Source organism: Panulirus ornatus, chromosome 20, assembly GCF_036320965.1.
Source record: "Panulirus ornatus isolate Po-2019 chromosome 20, ASM3632096v1, whole genome shotgun sequence".
Taxonomy (NCBI): domain Eukaryota; kingdom Metazoa; phylum Arthropoda; class Malacostraca; order Decapoda; family Palinuridae; genus Panulirus; species Panulirus ornatus.
In genome coordinates, this window is record NC_092243.1 from 71,098,353 (window position 1) to 71,116,969 (window position 18,617).

Sequence of the window (18,617 nt, forward strand, 5' to 3'; positions counted from 1 at the left end):
TACATGTATAGGGCCGTTTTATCCCATATAGAGGGCCGAGCCAATTTACATACTTTAGAGGCATCCCAGCCTACATATATATAGGGTAAGTCCTCCTTTCACATATGCAGGGCTGTCCCATCTCAGCTGACGTAAAAAAAAAATTGAATAATATGGAATGACTTACCACTAAGGGTAGTTAATAGGAGTGCTGTAGACATGTTGAAGAAGAGATATGGTAAGGACTTGGCATCATGGCCACAAATGGCGTTTCCAGGTTACCAGAGGAAAGATTGCATTCCCAGAGCAACAGTCAAAATGCAGCATTTCCAGGACAGCAGACGAAAGACGTCCTTTCCAGGACAACAGACGAAAGACGTCATTTCCAGGACAGCAGACGAAAAGACGTCATTTCCAGGACAACAGACGAAAGAAGTCATTTCCAGGACAGCAGACGAAAAGACGTCATTTCCAGGACAGCAAACGAAAGACTGCATTGCCAGGACAGCAGACGAAAAGACGTCATTTCCAGGACAGCAGACGAAAGAGAGCATCCCCTGGGCAGCAGACGAAAAGTCGTCACTTCCAGGACAGCAGTGAAAACACGTCATTTCCAGGACAACAGACGAAAAGACGTCATTTCCAGAACAGCAGACGAAAAGACGTCATTTCCAGAACAGCAGACGAAAAGACGTCATATCCAGGACAGCAGACGAAAGACTGCATTTCCAGACGACAGATGTAAAACTCTCTCTCTCTTTGGAAAAAAGCAAATACTCTCTCTCTCTCTCTCTCTCTCTCTCTCTCTCTCTCTCTCTCTCTCTCTCTCTCTCTCTCTCTCTCTCTCTCTCCCTCCCTCCCTCCCTCCCTCCCTCCCTCTCTCTCTCTCTCTCTCCCTCCCTCCTCTCTCGTCTGGAGCCGAGACGAGAAGATCTGGCGCGTCCTTCCCTCTGTCACTCCTACCTACATTTGCGATACGTGTTCGCCGGAAACGCTAGAGTCACATAGCGAGTGTATGTCGTCCGCCACCTTGACACGCGAAATGTCAGCTGAGGCCATGTGACACCAGCGGCCATCTGACACCCAGAGGCCATCTGACACCAGCCTGACAGCGTGTCAATACACCAAAATAGACATATATGTATATGTATATTGAAATGTTCGTATCGCTTGGGGAGTGAAGGGAGTGGCAACACATTTGGCTGTGTGTCCTCGTGTGTGTGTGTGTGTGTGTGTGTGTGTGTCTAATTACCTACTTGTACGCTAACGGAGGAGGGAGTTTTGTACTCTCTCTCTCTTTCTCTCTCTCTCTCTCTCTCTCTCTCTCTCTCTCTCTCTCTCTCTCCCTCTCTCTCTCTCTCTCTCTCTCTCTCTCTCTCTCTCTCTCTCTCTCTCTCTCTCAGCCACACTCGACTTTCCTATAACTTCGGCATTCACAGTTTCTCTCGCTTACTTCACTCTTCCACGACTGTGATCATTTATAATTAGTCCTTTGGCATCTTTCCTAACCAGTTTCTTTGCTTAATTTCGTGTTATTGGCCTCTTGGTTCTTATATCTTTGCATCGTACAAAGAACTGTTCACTGTCCATGTATTTTTTATCTTATGATCTGTACGTGTCTGGCCATCTTTTGTTTTGTGTCATCTCTCGGTCTCTCATAGAGAGGCGTCAGGAGACGCTGGTACACCCACAGCGCTGTGATGAGTGAGCACAGAGGTGTTGTAGCGCGGGTGGTGGAGCTGCTGCAGGCGTAGTGTAGGTTTAGGTTAAGAAGGTGTGGTTAGGCAGGAGGAGTTACGAGAGATAGGAGTCCCGTACAGGAGGAGAGGTGCGGGAGGTGCCCCAGTACAGCAGGAGAGGTGCGGGAGGTGCCCCAGTACAGCAGGGGAGGTGCCCCAGTACAGCAGGAGAGGTGCGGGAGGTGCCCCAGTACAGCAGGAGAGGTGCGGGAGGAGTCCCGTACAGCAGGAGAGGTGCGGGAGGCGTCTCGTACAGCAGGAGAGGTGCGGGAGGTGCCCCGTGCCGCTGGAGAGGTGCGGGAGGTGCCCCAGTACAGCAGGAGAGGTGCGGGAGGTGCCCCGTGCAGCAGGAGAGGTGCGGGAGGTGCCCCGTACAGAGAGAGAGAGAGAACGCCAGGCCAGGAGTCACAAAGTCGAGACATGTTTTCAGGCACCAGGGCGGCGCCCTTGCACTCTTATGGGCTGAAGTAAGTAGACATCACGGCTCCTCATTGCTGCAGATAGATAGATAGATAGAAAGATGGAGCCCCGACTATTTATGGACGACTGGGTCGCCTCACTTCGGGTTGATATTCCTTTACACCCTTACCTTAGGTCTAATCAGGGATGTGAACATGTGAACATTTTTGCAAAATATTTCCTTATCTATATAAACTAGAATGTTATTCTGATATTACCAGCAGATAGGCTATGTCTCCTTCAGACCAACTTCAGAGAGTCTGTCGAGGTCCCTTTTGCAAGTAACAGAACATCAAGGGTTAGTGATGATGTAGACACGGAGATGGTCTGACCTTATCATTGGGGTGGTTCAAGCTCTAGCATCCTTACTTGACAGAGCTGAGTGGAAAGCGGTCCGACTTATAAACTGTCCCAGGCAAACTTCCGAACTTGATCCCTTTACCTTACGCCACAATGTTGGTTCACTTTCCCTCTTCTATAGGTATTACTTTGGGTTTTAGCTCCCGAGAGCTGGCTGCCTGTGTGCCCCCCCATCACTAGGTAGACCACGTAATACTCGGCAAGCTGCTGCTTCCTCACATGATTATTGTGTGGCCATCGGCAACACAAATGTGGGCCGTTTTGATACCTGCTTCTTTCCTTGCGCGTCGTAGCTTTGGAACTTTACCTTCTCGTGTCTTTCCCAGTACCTATTACCAGGTACATTTCAAAAGACAGGTCTTTCACTTTCTCTAAAATTCGTTCAATACTTTCCCTTGTCTTTCCTTTTTCCACTTCATAATTCTCTCCACATTTCCATTAAGGCCCGGCCTTGGTGTGGACATATGTCCGTGACTGGAGCCTTCAACATAAGAGACAAAAGAAATGTGTTGCCTGCTTATGTCGGTGTGTCATTTCTCTGTCAACCCTGGCCGGCGTCATACAACAATTTCCAACATTTGTTGTCAGGGATCCTCTCTCTCTCTCTCTCTCTCTCTCTCTCTCTCTCTCTCTCTCTCTCTCTCTCTCTCTTGCAGCAGATATGAGAAGGGGGTGGATGTGGGGGGGGAGAGAGGTCTTAAATTCTCTCCCTCCCTCCACCAAAGTGCCAATATGATCGTGGAGCGACCACGAGAATTACATGTGAAGAAATGGCCTTTTTACACTCTGGCGTGTATTGTCAGCCAATTCCGGAGGACGTGTTTACAACAGTCTCAAAGACTTAACTGACTGTCCCGCGGCCAAGCAGTTATCATAGACTGTCTGTACATGAGAGAGAGAGAGAGAGAGAGAGAGAGAGAGAGAGAGAGAGAGAGAGAGAGAGAGAGATCCCGGGGACTCTACTTTTATCCCAGCTCTCATGATTGCCGCCCCCGCCCCCCGCGCCCGCTGCGGGAGAGTCCTCCAGGACACGGGTTTGGGTTTTGGGATATACTTGTCCCAGAGTCCAGAGTCATTTCATCATGAAATAGTTTCGAATGTGGTGAAAAAAAAAGGAAAAAAATTGAAGGGGAAAATACTTTTACTTTGAGGGTGGTATGATATACTTTGATGGTGGAAACAGGATATATATATATATATATATATATATATATATATATATATATATATATATATATATATATATATATATATATATATATTTCAAACTATTCGCCATTTCCCGCGTTAGCGAGGTAGCGTTAAGAACAGAGGACTGGGCCTTTGAGGGAATATCCTCACCTGGCCCCCTTCTCTGTTCCTTCTTTTGGAAAATTAAAAAAAAATAATGAGAGGGGAGGATTTCCAGCCCCCCGCTCCCTCCCCTTTTAGTCGCCTTCTACGACACGCAGGGAATACGTGGGAAGTATTCTTTTTCCCCTATCCCCAGGGATAATATATATATATATATATATATATATATATATATATATATATATATATATATATATATATATATATATATATATGTTGGTAGTGTACATATATACGTCTGTCGTATTGGTGTTATGATTTCATGTTCTGAAATTGCTCTGTGCAGACGGGTGGGGTGGAGGGTGGATCTGTCTGGCTGGGTTGGTTGGGTGGTGATCATTTATGCATAAGTGTTTCAGCACAAGGCCAAAAGTCTGACCCAGAATACATGATGAGGGACCTGAAGCTGCGCATTGACACACCACCGTTTCAGCAGTGTTTGTGTGTGTGTGTGTGTGTGTGTGTGTGTGTTTGTGTATGAACACGACTGTAAGTGTTGTACTTTGTTGTATGTATGTATGCCGGGATGTGCTGGAGGTGGGTGGTGGTGGGTTGGATGTGCTGGAGGTGGGTGGTGGTGGGTTGGATGTGCTGGGAGTGGGTGGTGGTGGGTTGGATGTGCTGGAAGTGGGTGGTGGTGGGTTGGATGTGCTGGGAGTGGGTGGTGGTGGGTTGGATGTGCTGGAGGTGGATGGTGGTGGGTTGGATGTGCTGGAGGTGGGTGGTGGTGGGTTGGATGTGCTGGAGGTGGATAGTGGTGGGTTGGATGTGCTGGAGGTGGGTGGTGGTGGGTTGGATGTGCTGGAGGTGGGTGGTGGTGGGTTGGATGTGCTGGAGGTGGGTGGTGGTGGGTTGGATGTGCTGGGAGTGGGTGGTGGTGGGTTGGATGTGGTCTAACCATTTGTAAGGTTTGAGGGTTGGTATACCATTGTCTTCCTGCAATGTCCTCTTGTTGAACAACGTATGGAAAATACACCCTTGTGGCTTTTCTTTGTTTTTCTTTTAGCTTTTCAATCCTTCCCCCCAACACTCTCTCCTCTGGCTCTATGCCTCCTGAATCCTCCTCAGCTCATTTGAATCTGTGTTCCAGCCTATTGGCAAGGTTCTTTGATCCCCTAAGTTCAACCTTCCCTCACATCTGATGACACCTTTTATGAATTATTTTTTTTTCGCTTCCTTAGTTTCTTTGTGTCTCCCTCCGGCTGTGATATTTTCCCCAACCAGATTCTCAATAATTTCCACCACCTCTTTTTATCTCCTGTCTTATTGTCTCAAATGGACTTTCCATTTATTTCTCTGTTGATCTTTCTTTCTGTTCTTTGATGGATTCACGTAACCCTTACTGAGTATCTGATTTCGAGTGTTTCTACTGAGTGTTTTCTCTTTGTCCGAGTATATTTTATCTCCTTAAAGATCTACTTGAAGAATTCTTGCCTTGTTTGGCTGTATATGTGTGTGTGTGTGTGTGTGTGTGTGTGTGTGTGTGTGTCATTGCTTCTTAGTGACAGCTCATGTATGCATACGGGGAGGGCGCTGCACACGGTGGGGTTATTATACATAGAGGGAGGGGGTTGTACACGGCGGGACGATCGTGCATACGAGGAGGGGGTTGTACACCGGGAAGGGCACTGTCGTTCATACGAGGAAGGGTTGTACATCGGGAAGGGCACTGTCGTGCATTCGGGTAGCAGATGTAACACTTGGTGGGTAAAGGTGCCACTTGAACTGCTGTTTTCCACAGTAAGTTTCTTGAACTTATGAATGTACTGTATCATCACTTCACATCTTTCCTTTCATCAACAAAAAAAAAAGAAAGAAAAAGTATTTTAAACTTCAGATTTGATCTTGGTTTCATTTGCAGCGTGTCGTGGCGACCCCGCCTCCTCCCTGCTTCAAGAGCAGTTCGGTGTGAACATGGTCAGGTGGACTGAAGAGCTGGGAAGTTGTGTGACGACGTCTCCCACTGTGTCTCCATCCATCTTCCAACTTGGGGTAAGTCTGTAGCGGCAGTGTCCTCTCTCTCTCTTTCTCTAATCTCACGTCCCTTCCTTCAAGGTACAGAGCCTGTTCTTTGCATTCCTTTACACCTTCTTTAGCAGCTCTGTACGTCTGTCCAACGAAATTTTGGCCAAACTGGTGGCGCATACTTTAATTAAGGTTTATATGTGTTCTGCAGATATGTTGGTAAGTTTAATAGTCATGTAGTTCAAGCAACTCTTAACATTTACAAGTACGAATTTATATGAACTACCTTTTTTGTTAACCACATAATACGTATGTGTATTTACGTATGTGCTAACCCAGGGAATTTACCGTCACGTTATCTAGTGTGTCATGGGTTTAAGGCAGACGTTTTGGTATTTCTCTGCGTCGGATATGTTCGGGTCGGGGCAGAGGCCTTCCTCTGACAGTGTCACTTCATCCAGTGAACGCTGGGCGGAGCGCTGTGCTCTGGAACACCACGGCCATCCACTCAGTTTCCTTCTGTGTTATGAATGCACGTCTGGGGGAAGACCTGGGTTGTGTGTGTGTGAGTGAGTTGTCGCATCTCGTAGTAGAAGAGAAATATTTACTCAGTTACGTACTCATAATTTCCCCCGGACACTCTCTCTCTCTCTCTCTCTCTCTCTCTCTCTCTCTCTCTCTCTCTGTCTTTGAAGGGTGTTTCTCCAGGAACCACTCCTCCAAGAGCGCATGCAGCTCCAAGGCTTCGCTACTTCCAGTAGTAGGGAAATGGTGGATTACTTTGGAGACAGAAGGTCTTCGACGTGAGTGTACTCCCCTCCCTTTCGTCAGCAGACGATGATATAACCTCGCCAAGGGTGACTTTTCACTCGTCCCCTCGTCCACGGCATCGTGGGGTGCTCAGAACCTTCGGGTTTCCCGCCTGACTCTGCTGCTAATGGGAGGGAGGGAGGCTGCTGCCAATGAGAGGGAGGGAGGGCTCTGCCAATGAGAGGGAAGGAGGCTGCTGCCAATGAGAGGGAGGGAGGGCTCTGCCAATGAGAGGGAAGTAGGCTGCTGCCAATGAGAGGGAGGAAGGGCTCTGGCAGTAGTAGTAGTAGTACCGGCCCCTCCCCACGACAGTCCCCTCTCCGTTAAGACCTTCCTCATTTTCTGTTCACTATACCAACATTCTCGGTCTCTCATGTAACCTCTCCTCACTTGAACACCATCTGTCTTGCACCTCTCCTAATCTACCTCTCTGAGGCACAGTTGTCTAATGATGTTCTCCTTAGTCCCTTTTTTAATATTGAACCGTAACCTCCACTCATGATTCCGGTTCATAGCTGGTATTTCTGATTACTCCTACATAAACGCACCTGTTGCCCTCCACCCATGATTCTGGTTCATAGCTGGTGTTTCCCGGTTCATAGGTGGTGTTTCCCGGTTCATAGCTGGTGTTTCCCGGTTCATAGCTGGTGTTTCCCTGTTCATAGGTGGTGTTTCTGATTACTCCTACATCAGCGCACCTGTTGCACGGCTCAAGGACCTGGAGTCCCCAGACTTTGATGTGATGTGGCTCAAGGTCTTGTCTCCAATCTACCACAGTGTTCCTCTGTTTCGCCTGTTGCTCTCCTAATCCTACACATTTTCTATATTTCTTCGACTGTCTAAACTCCTGCTTGATTTGGAGTTATGTCATCAGGTTGTTCTATCCTTGATGTCCTCAGTTTGGTTGTTCTATCCTTGATGTCCTCAGGTTGGTTGTTCTATCCTAGATGTCCTCAGTTTGGTTGTTCTATCCTTGATGTCCTTAGGTTGGTTGTTCTATCCTTGATGTCCTCAGTTTGGTTGTTCTATCTTAGATGGCCTCAGGTTGGTTGTTCTATCCTTGATGTCCTTAGGTTGGTTGTTCTATCCTAGATGTCCAGTTTGGTTGTTCTATCCTTGATGTCCTCAGGTTGGTTGTTCTATCCTTGATGTCCTCAGTTTGGTTGTTCTATCCTTGATGTCCTCAGTTTGGTTGTTCTATCCTTGATGTCCTCAGTTTGGTTGTTCTATCTTAGATGTCCTCAGGTTGGTTGTTCTATCCTTGATGTCCTCAGTTTGGTTGTTCTATCCTTGATGTCCTCAGTTTGGTTGTTCTATCCTTGATGTCCTCAGTTTGGTTGTTCTATCCTTGATGTCCTCAGGTTGGTTGTTCTATCCTTGATGTCCTCAGTTTGGTTGTTCTATCCTTGATGTCCTCAGTTTGGTTGTTCTATCCTAGATGTCCTCAGGTTGGTTGTTCTATCCTTGATGTCCTCAGTTTGGTTGTTCTATCCTTGATGTCCTCAGGTTGGTTGTTCTATCCTTGATGTCCTCAGGTTGGTTGTTCTATCCTTGATGTCCTCAGTTTGGTTGTTCTATCCTTGATGTCCTCAGGTTGGTTGTTCTATCCTTGATGTCCTCAGTTTGGTTGTTCTATCCTTGATGTCCTCAGGTTGGTTGTTCTATCTTAGATGTCCTCAGGTTGGTTGTTCTATCCTTGATGTCCTCAGTTTGGTTGTTCTATCTTAGATGTCCTCAGGTTGGTTGTTCTATCCTTGATGTCCTCAGTTTGGTTGTTCTATCCTTGATGTCCTCAGGTTGGTTGTTCTATCCTTGATGTCCTCAGGTTGGTTGTTCTATCCTTGATGTCCTCAGTTTGGTTGTTCTATCCTTGATGTCCTCTGGTTGGTTGTTCTATCCTTGATGTCCTCAGTTTGGTTGTTCTATCTTAGATGTCCTCAGGTTGGTTGTTCTATCCTTGATGTCCTCAGTTTGGTTGTTCTATCCTTGATGTCCTCAGGTTGGTTGTTCTATCCTTGATGTCCTCAGGTTGGTTGTTCTATCCTTGATGTCCTCAGTTTGGTTGTTCTATCTTAGATGTCCTCAGGTTGGTTGTTCTATCCTTGATGTCCTCAGTTTGGTTGTTCTATCCTAGATGTCCTCAGGTTGGTTGTTCTATCCTTGATGTCCTCAGTTTGGTTGTTCTATCCTTGATGTCCTCAGGTTGGTTGTTCTATCCTTGATGTCCTCAGTTTGGTTGTTCTATCCTTGATGTCCTCAGTTTGGTTGTTCTATCCTTGATGTCCTTAGGTTGGTTGTTCTATCCTTGATGTCCTCAGTTTGGTTGTTCTATCCTTGATGTCCTCAGGTTGGTTGTTCTATCCTTGATGTCCTCAGTTTGGTTGTTCTATCTTAGATGTCCTCAGGTTGGTTGTTCTATCCTTGATGTCCTCAGTTTGGTTGTTCTATCCTTGATGTCCTCAGTTTGGTTGTTCTATCTTAGATGTCCTCAGGTTGGTTGTTCTATCCTTGATGTCCTCAGTTTGGTTGTTCTATCCTTGATGTCCTCAGTTTGGTTGTTCTATCCTTGATGTCCTCAGTTTGGTTGTTCTATCCTTGATGTCCTCAGTTTGGTTGTTCTATCCTTGATGTCCTCAGTTTGGTTGTTCTATCCTAGATGTCCTCAGGTTGGTTGTTCTATCCTTGATGTCCTCAGTTTGGTTGTTCTATCCTTGATGTCCTCAGGTTGGTTGTTCTATCCTTGATGTCCTCAGTTTGGTTGTTCTATCCTTGATGTCCTCAGTTTGGTTGTTCTATCCTTGATGTCCTCAGGTTGGTTGTTCTATCCTAGATGTCCTCAGGTTGGTTGTTCCTATCCTTTGGTTGTTCTATCCTTGATGTCCTCTGGTTGGTTGTTCTATCCTAGATGTCCAGTTTGGTTGTTCTATCCTAGATGTCCTCAAGTTGGTTGTTCTATCTTGATGTCCTCAGGTTGGTTGTTCTAATCCTTGATGTCCTCAAGTTGGTTGTTCTATTCCTTGATGTCCTCATTTGGTTGTTCTATCCTAGATGTCCTCAAGTTGGTTGTTCTATCTAGATGTCCTCAGGTTGGTTGTTCATCCTTGATGTCCTCAGGTTGGTTGTTCTAATCCTTGATGTCCTCAAGGTTGGTTGTTCTATCCTAGATGTCCAGTTTGGTTGTTCTATCCTAGATGTCCTCAAGGTTGGTTGTTCTATCCATGATGTCCTCAGTTTGGTTGTTCTATCCTAGATGTCCTCAGTTGGTTGTTCTATCTAGATGTCCTCAGGTTGTTGTTCTATCCTAGATGTCCTCAAGTTGGTTGTTCTATCTAGATGTCCTCAGTTGGTTGTTCTATCGGTTGTTCTTCCTCTGATGTCCTCAGGTTGGTTGTTCTATCCTTGATGTCCTCAGGTTGGTTGTTTCTATCCTTGATGTCCCTCAGTTTGGTGTTCTATCCTTGTTGTCCTCAGGTTGGTTGTTCTATCCCTTGATGTCCTCAGGTTGGTTGTTCTATCCTTGATGTCCTCAGGTTGGTTATTCTATCCTTGATGTCCTCAGGTTGGTTGTTCTATCCTTGATGTCCTCAGTTTTGGTTGTTCTATCCTTGATGTCCTCGGTTGGTTGTTCTATCCTTGAGTCCTCAGGTTGGTTGTTCTATCCCTTGATGTCCTCAGGTTGGTTGTTCTATCCTTGATGTCCTCAAGTTGGTTGTTCTATCCTAGATGTCCAGTTTGGTTGTTCTATCCTAGATGTCCTCAAGGTTGGTTGTTCTATCCTTGATGTCCTCAGGTGGTTGTTCTATCCTAGATGTCTCAGGTTGGTTGTTCATCCTTGATGTCCTCTGGTTGGTTGTTCTATCTTGATGTCCTCAGGTGGTTGTTCTATCCTAGATGTCCTCAAGTTGGTTGTTCTATCCTTGATGGTCCTCAGTTTGGTTGTTCTATCCTTGATGTCCTTAGGTTGGTTGTTCTATCCTTGATGGTCCTCAGTTTGGTTGTTCTATCTAGATGTCCTCAGTTTGGTTGTTCTATCTAGATGTCCTCAGTTTGGATGTTCTATCCTTGATGTCCTCAAGTTGGTTGTTCTATCCTTGATGTCCTCAAGGTTGGTTGTTCTAATCCTTGATGTCCTCAGTTGTTGTTCTATCCTTGATGTCCTTAGGTTGGTTGTTCTATCCTAGATGTCCTCAAGTTGGTTGTTCTATCCTTGTTGTCCTCAGTTTGGTTGTTCTATCTAGATGTCCTCAGGTTGGTGTTCTATCCTTGATGTCTCAGGTTGGTTGTTCTATCTTGATGTCCTCAGGTGGTTGTTCTATCTTAGATGTCCTCAGGTTGGTTGTTCTATCTAGATGTCCTCAGTTTGGTTGTTCTAATCCTTGATGTCCTCAGTTGTTGTTCTATCCTTGATGTCCTTAGGTTGGTTGTTCTATCCTTGAATGTCCTCAGTTTGGTGTTCTATCCTTGATGTCCTCAGGTGGTTGTTCTATCCTAGATGTCCAGTTTGGTTGTTCTATCTAGATGTCCTCAGTTTGGTGTTCTATCCTTGATATCCTCAGTTTGGTTGTTCTAATCCTTGATGTCCTCAGGTGGTTGTTCTATCCTAGATGTCCTCAGTTTGGATGTTCTATCCTTGATGGTCCTCAGTTTGGTTTGTTCTAATCCTTGATGTCCTCAAGTTGGTTGTTCTATCCTAGATGTCCAGTTTGGTTGTTCTAATCCTTGATGTCCTCATTTGGTTGTTCTATCCATGATGTCCTCAGTTTGGATGTTCTATCCTTGATGTCCTCAAGTTGGTTGTTCTATCCTTGATGTCCTCAGTTTGGTTGTTCTATCCTTGATGTCCCCCCCCCCCCCCCTTTTTGAAGCAAGAGGTCCTGTAACGAATCCGTACTCTCTCTCTCTCTCTTTTGTGTGAACTGACGATAATATTAGCCTCGCCAGAGGTGACTTCGCGAGCAGTGTAACCTCAAGAAGGCATGAGACGACACCACTTTTCCCACGGTTTATTTACAGTCATGGTGAACACCTGTGTTACATTAACAGGCGTGTTAGTGAACACCTGTGTTCCCTTAGAAGGAGTGTTGGCAAACAACTGTGTCCCATGAACTGGAGTGTTGGCAGACACCTGTGTTCCATCAGCAAGTGTGTTGGTGAACACGTGTGTTCCATCAGTAGATGTGTTGGTGAACACCTGTGTTCCATCAGCTGGTGTGTTGGTGAACACCTCTTTTCCATCAGTAGGTGTGTTAGTGAACACGTGTGTTCCATCAGCAGGTGTGTTGGTGAACACGTGTGTTCCATCAGCAGGTGTGTTGGTGAACACCTCTTCTCCATCAGCAGGTGTGATGGCGAACACCTGTGGTCCACCAACAGTCTGGTGGACCTGTGGACCACACAGTGGCTCTGCTGGTCCATATGGGCTGGGACGTGAAGAGAACCCCATGAATCTAGTGGGCCAGTAGACCACACAGTGGCTCTGCTGGTCCAGGCGGGCTGGGACGTGAAGAATTCCAACAGCCTGGTGGGCCAGTGGACCACACAGTGGCTCTGCTGGTCCAGGCGGGCTGGGACGTGAAGAATTCCAACAGCCTGGTGGGCCAGTGGACCACACAGTGGCTGTGCTGGTCCAGGCGGGCTGGGACGTGAAGAATTCCAACAGCCTGGTGGGCCAGTGGACCACACAATGGCTCTCCTGGTCCAGATGGGCTGGAACGGGAACCAAAACCCCCCGAGATACTATAGCCAGGTAAAGTGCAGGTAAACTGAAGGTAAACTCGTGAATAATATAAGCCAACAGTTGTAATTAGTTTACCAACTATTCTCATCCAGGAAGTTGGAGGAGAGAAATACCTGGGCGGATGACTGAATAATCTGGAGAAAGTTAACTTCTGAAGTTAATTTCTAGGAAAGCCTCCCCCCAACGTTTCCTCAAGGCATTTCAATTATCCTGGGAATTCAAACTTTAGTTAACAAATATTTGCAAATAACCCAAGCGGCAGTCATGGCGCGAACTGGTGGGGCGGGCTTCTCACGTCGCTGGAAAGTCCAGCCGAGACGAGCTGGAACTGGAGCACTTGTGGAGGATCGTCTTGCTGGAAGGCCCAATCGAGAGTGGCTAGAACTGGGGGATCATGTGGCTGGAAGGCCCAGTCGAGACGACCTGGAACTGGAGGATCGTGTGGCTGGAAGACCCAGTCGAGACGGGCTGGAACTGGAGGATCGTGTGGCTGGAAGGCCCAGTCGAGACGACCTGGAACTGGAGGATCGTGTGGCTGGAAGGCCCAGTCGAGACGAGCTGGAACTGGAAGATCGTGTGGCTGGAAGACCCGGTCGAGACTGGTTTGAACTGGGGGACTTATGGAGGATCGTGTTGCTGGAAGGCCCAACCGAGACGGGCGTGGAAGTGGATCGTGTCTCTGGCAGGGCCAGCCGAGACCGGCTGGAATTGGAGTACTTCTCGAGGATCGTAACGCTGGAAGGCCTAGCCGAGACTGGCTGGAAATGGAGGACTTGTGGAGGATTGTATCGCTGGAAGGGCCAATCGAAACGAGCTGGATCGAGGAGGGGAGGAAAAAATTTGTGATTCTGGATAGCAGACAGAATTTATAATCTCGTCTCTCGATAGATACGTGAACAAATATGAATGTAGATGGTCCCTTTTTTATACGTATAGATCCCGTAAGCCTGGATATGTGTGAGGATTGAAGATAGAACCAAAAAAAAACCACACTCCTTGAAGACGTGAAATTTTTATTGCTCCTATAAAGTTTCAAGCCGTCGATAGGTTCCCCCTCGGTTCTTACTACCGGATGAGAAGGCCCAGTGATGGGCCGAAACTTTTATAGGGACGGAAAGAAGTGGCAGATGTTCCAGCTGCTGTACGATGGTCCTCGTCATGTATATGTTATATGTATACAGAGAGAGAATGGACTAGATTGGGATGTTCATCGTGACGTACAATGTCTTTCCTTTTCTCTCGGTTGTCGGGTTAGTGGTGGGTGATTGTGGCCGTGGGTGGTAGAAAGACGAGTTGGTGGACCCCGTGGTTGACCCCATGGGTTGGTAGAGAGATGATGGGGGGGGGGCCGGGGTGGTAGATGGAAGGAAGATGGATCCATGGTTGGTAAACAGACGGTGGGTGGCTTCGTGGTGGTAGACATACGATTAGTGGCCCAGTGGGGTTAGATAGAAAGTGGGTGGCCCCGTGGTGGTAGACAGACGGTGGGTGGCTACGTGGTGGTAGACAGATGGTGGATGGCGCCCCGTGGTGGTAGACAGACGGTGGATGGCCCCATAGGAGGTAAGCAGACCCTGGGCGACCCCTTCACCAATCCCATGTCCTCCCCCTTCTCACCCCTCCCCCGGTCCTCCCCCTTCACCACACTGTAGGCCCTCCCCCTCACCACATCCTGGGTCCTCCCCCTCACCACACTCTGGGTCCTCTTCATCATCACACCCTAGGTCCTCCCCTTCACCACCCCCTGTGTCCTCCCCTTCACCACACCCTGGGTCCTCTTCATCACCACACCCTATGTCCTCCCCTTCAGCCATACCCTGGGTCCTCCCCTTCACCACCCCCGTGGGTCCTCCTCTCCACCGCACCCTGGGTCCTTCCCTTCCCCTAACCCAGGTTCCTCCCCTTCCCCACCCCCATCACTACCCCCCCCCCCCCCCCGCGCCCCACACCCCTCCGGGGTCCTCCTCATCGCTCCACTCATACTCTGCTGGTAATATAAACACACAAATATTGACGCTTAGGTTGGGGCAGGTTTGGAGAAACTGTGTTTTATGTCAACATTATTTGAACATTTGAATCGTACCCGTTCGACGCTGTTTCATCTTTCGGAAATGTAAACATAGGCCGACGTAATGTTTCCCGCGTAATTTTACGAACGTGGTAAATACAGGACTTTTAATGGAGAGTAAATAGAGTGTTTAATAAAATAAACACGGCTCTGTGTGGCCGATAGTTTGACAGTGAATGATAGATACATATTGTCGCTGATTCCATGGAGATGTGTTTTTTTCGCAGTTTTCTCTCTCTCTCTCTCTCTCTCTCTCTCTCTCTCTCTCTCTCTCTCTCTCTCTCTCTCTCTCTCTCTCTCTCTCTCTCTCTCTCTCTCGTTGGTCCCAGGTGCCATTACGCTCCCGTCCGGGTGGTTCTCTGTGCCATAATAAGATCTCATGATGCATACGGAAAAAAAGGACTACGATTGTGAGGCTAAAGACAGCCTGGAAGTCCTTCTCTTCAGTCCAGTTCAGAAGTCCAGGGTGACCAGTAAGACTGGAAGGCCACAGGAGTCCAGAAGGCCACACTTAAGGCAATGATCGAAGTACTGAAGAAGCTCAAGAGATCGGGTTTTTTTTGTTTTCAATGAGCCAACAGTCTTCTTTGGAGATGGACGACACACCAGAGACCTCTATCGGTGGTTCTCCGAGTTTGTATTATTTTTTTGGCCACGTCTGGCGCCACCACCGTGGGGCGTCTATGAGCGCCATTGTCACCCATGTTCTGCCTCGGTACCGCCATCTTAACACTCTTGTCATTTTCCAAAAAAAAAAGAAATGCAAATCTCCCTCGGCATGGTCCCTGGACGCCCTTCCAGAGCAGTGGTTCCCGACCGCTGGAAGGCGTACCGCTGGAAGGCGCACCGCTGGAAGGCAGGTCGGTATGCAAGAACCGTCCAGGTAGTACGTGAAATTGGCCCTCCAGGGGTTCCAGCAATGTTAGAGAATGACGTATAAACTTGAGATATGTTAGAATTCGAAGTGATTTACGATGTTAGATGGGGGAGTTAAAGGAGTGAGGCGGTAGACAGAGTGGAATGAACACAAGAATGGTCCTCTGCCACTCGAAATAAGTGTAGTAACAGTGGTCCTAAGGGACGTCTGGACCGCTCGTCTTCATTCCAGCAGGTCACAGGTGTTGAGACCTGCTTGAACCTCTTCATCAGTTGATAGTTAAGTGTTAACTACTTGAAGGTAATTAGACACCTTGAGAGTGATGCCGGAACGACCATTGAGGGTTGAAGGTGCAGTTGTTGAACACGACGGGTCAAGTCAAAGGCCGAGCCTTCATACTCAAAGGGTTGAACCATCTTGCTCAATGGTTGTCTTCGTCTTGCTTAAGGGTTTAGGTTCTGGGTTCCATTGTGTACGTGTGAGGGAAAGACAGATAACAAAAGGCAGGATAGTGTGTGACGAGGTTATCTGCTGGACGACAGTTTATGGAGTTCATATTGTATATAGGAGACAGGATACTAAAGCAGAAGGCTCCTCCCCCACCCACCACTATAGATGGAGACAGGATAGTAAAGCAGAAGGCTCCTCCCCCACCCACCACTATAGATGGAGACAGGATAGTAAAGCAGAAGGCTCCTCCCCCACCCACCACTATAGATGGAGACAAGATAGTAAAAGCAGAAGGCTCCTCCTCCACCCACCACTATAGATGGAGACAAGAAAGTAATGCAGAAGGCTCCTCCTCCACCCACCACTATAGATGGAGACAGGACAGTACAGCAGAAGGCTCCTCCCCCACCCACCACTATAGATGGAGACAGGATAGTAAAAGCAGAAGGCTCCTCCTCCCCCACCCACCACTATAGATGGAGACAGGATAGTACAGCAGAAGGCTCCTCCCCCACCCACCACTATAGATGGAGACAGGATAGTAAAAGCAGAAGGCTCCACCTCCACCCACCACTATAGATGGAGACAGGATAGTAAAAGCAGAAGGCTCCTCCTCCCCCACCCACCACTATAGATGGAGACAGGATAGTACAGCAGAAGGCTCCTCCCCCACCCACCACTATAGATGGAGACAGGATAGTAAAAGCAGAAGGCTCCACCTCCCCCACCCACCACTCCCTCTTGCACATCAGCCATGTCGTGTGTAGAAAGTCTACTGACGTGGAACTTTTGTAGGAAAGGACGAATGGCAAACAAAATCTGATCTAATTTTGGCTCATAGAATCTCCGGGGAGGGAATATTGTCGTTTCTTAATTCACGAAGGGAAAAGTAATGGAAACGCGTGTTTATTTTAATGTCATTGTTGAGCCGACTTAATCATTGATGATCAATATCGTTTTAAAGTATTTGTTTGGTTCAGGCTGGGATGTATTGTCTTCGCCATGGCAGGATCTGGAGGTGAGTGAGTTTATTCCAGTGTTCTTTAATTATACCACTGCTGCTGAAGAAAACATTTGCCCACATGCGTGTTGCATCTTTGCTTTGACTTCATACCAATGTATATATTGGCATTATATTTCTACTGGACGTGATTGAGAATTGTTGTGAACTGGGTTTTTTTTTTTTTCTTGTCTTACATACTTGTTCGCTGTTTCCTGCGTGAGCGAGATAGCGCCAGGAAGAGACGGGGGTTGTGGGTTGGTGATGGCCTTTTTGGCCATTTGTGGACTAGTTATGGGTTGATGATGGCCTTTTTGGCCATTTATAGACTAGTTAATGGTTGATGATTACCCTTTTTGCCATTTATGGACTAGTTGTGGGTTGATGATGGCCATTTTTGCTATTTATGGACTAGGTATGAGATAATGACGGCCTCTTTGGCCATTTATATTCTGGTTAGCCATTTATAATGGCTCAAGTCACGTCTCTTTTGGCCAGACATTTACTAGAGTGCCATTTATCACGGATGAATAGGACCGACAACAGCTAGCTCTTCCCAAGTCCTTCCTTTTAGCATTGGTTCACAATGGCTTACCTGGCCATTAATGCAACGGGTTCTCCATTTATCACAGAGTTGGCGCCAACGTATTGACCACCCGCCCCTCATATGCACTCGACTACCGTGTATCTCAGTTAACGCGAGTTTGCAACTGGGACACCAGCTCCGCATTGATCCCCCAGGCTGACGGTGAGGTATTGGCTGACACTGATTATCCCAAGGTTATTGGCCTTAAAGTTATTATTGATCACTCGGACGAAGAACCTTACGTTGAACCCCGGCTTAAATTGAACCCGGCTTTAACACTCACGGAATGACTGTCTCAGGTGATGGTTTCTCCCCGAGGGAGAGGATGACGTGAAATGTGTTGCGCGGATGTTACACAGCGCAACGGGTTAGCAACACACAGGAGCCAGTGATAAAGAAGAAGGGCGGAAACACGAGAAATAGCAACACAAAGCTTGGAAATACAAGGGCCCAACACTCAAGCTAGCAAGGCAAGGGCTAGGCAACGCTAAAGATAGCAGTAAGAGATCCAGCAACACAAGAACAAGCAACTCAAGAGCCGGGAAGACACTGCACAACACAACCAGATCCTGCAGTGCAAGCTCCCAGCAACACAAGGTCCAGCAATATAAGAGCCGTCAACATGTAGGTCAGCAACACAGGGTAAAAGTGGCTCGAAAGACAGGAACACAAGAGACAGCACCTGAACTAGCAACACAGGAGCCCACAATACAAGGATTAGCAACACAAGAGGCAGCAGGGCCTCTGGCTCGGGTTGTGTGGTTGAGGATGGTGGAAGGTTGTGTTTGGGTTGTAGTGGTTGGTCCTGGAGTGGATTCGGGGGGGGGGGGGGGGAAGGGGTGTTGTAGGGAGCAAGATGATGACCTTCTGGGGTCCCTTGGGCCCACTAGGGCCCATCAGTCACCCATCCTGGGGCATGCCAAGCCACCCTCACCACCACAGCACGCCGCCTCCCTCGGGTCCTGTGGCCCACCAAGCCTCCACCACCACCACTACCACAGCACGCAGCCTCCCTCGGGCCCTGTGGCCCACCAAACCTCCACCACCACCACCACAGCACACCGCCTTCCTCGGGTCCTGTGGCCCACCAAGCCTCCACCACCCCACCACAGCACACCGCCTCCCTCGGGCCCTGTGGCCCACCAAACCTCCACCACCACCACCACAGCACACCGCCTTCCTCGGGTCCTGTGGCCCAGCAAGCCTCCACCACCACCACCACCACAGCACACCG

At 47.9% G+C, this 18,617-nt stretch overlaps 1 long non-coding RNA gene across 2 annotated transcripts in view; it reads left to right on the plus strand.

The window, feature by feature from the left end:
• LOC139756114 (uncharacterized) overlaps nucleotides 1–18,617 on the plus strand; it is a 562,112-nt gene that overhangs the window by 482,142 nt on the left and 61,353 nt on the right. For both annotated transcript variants that reach the window (XR_011714263.1, XR_011714262.1), the window contains exon 4: nucleotides 5,752–5,882. This is a non-coding gene — a long non-coding RNA (uncharacterized lncRNA). The remainder of the gene's footprint in view (nucleotides 1–5,751; nucleotides 5,883–18,617) is intronic.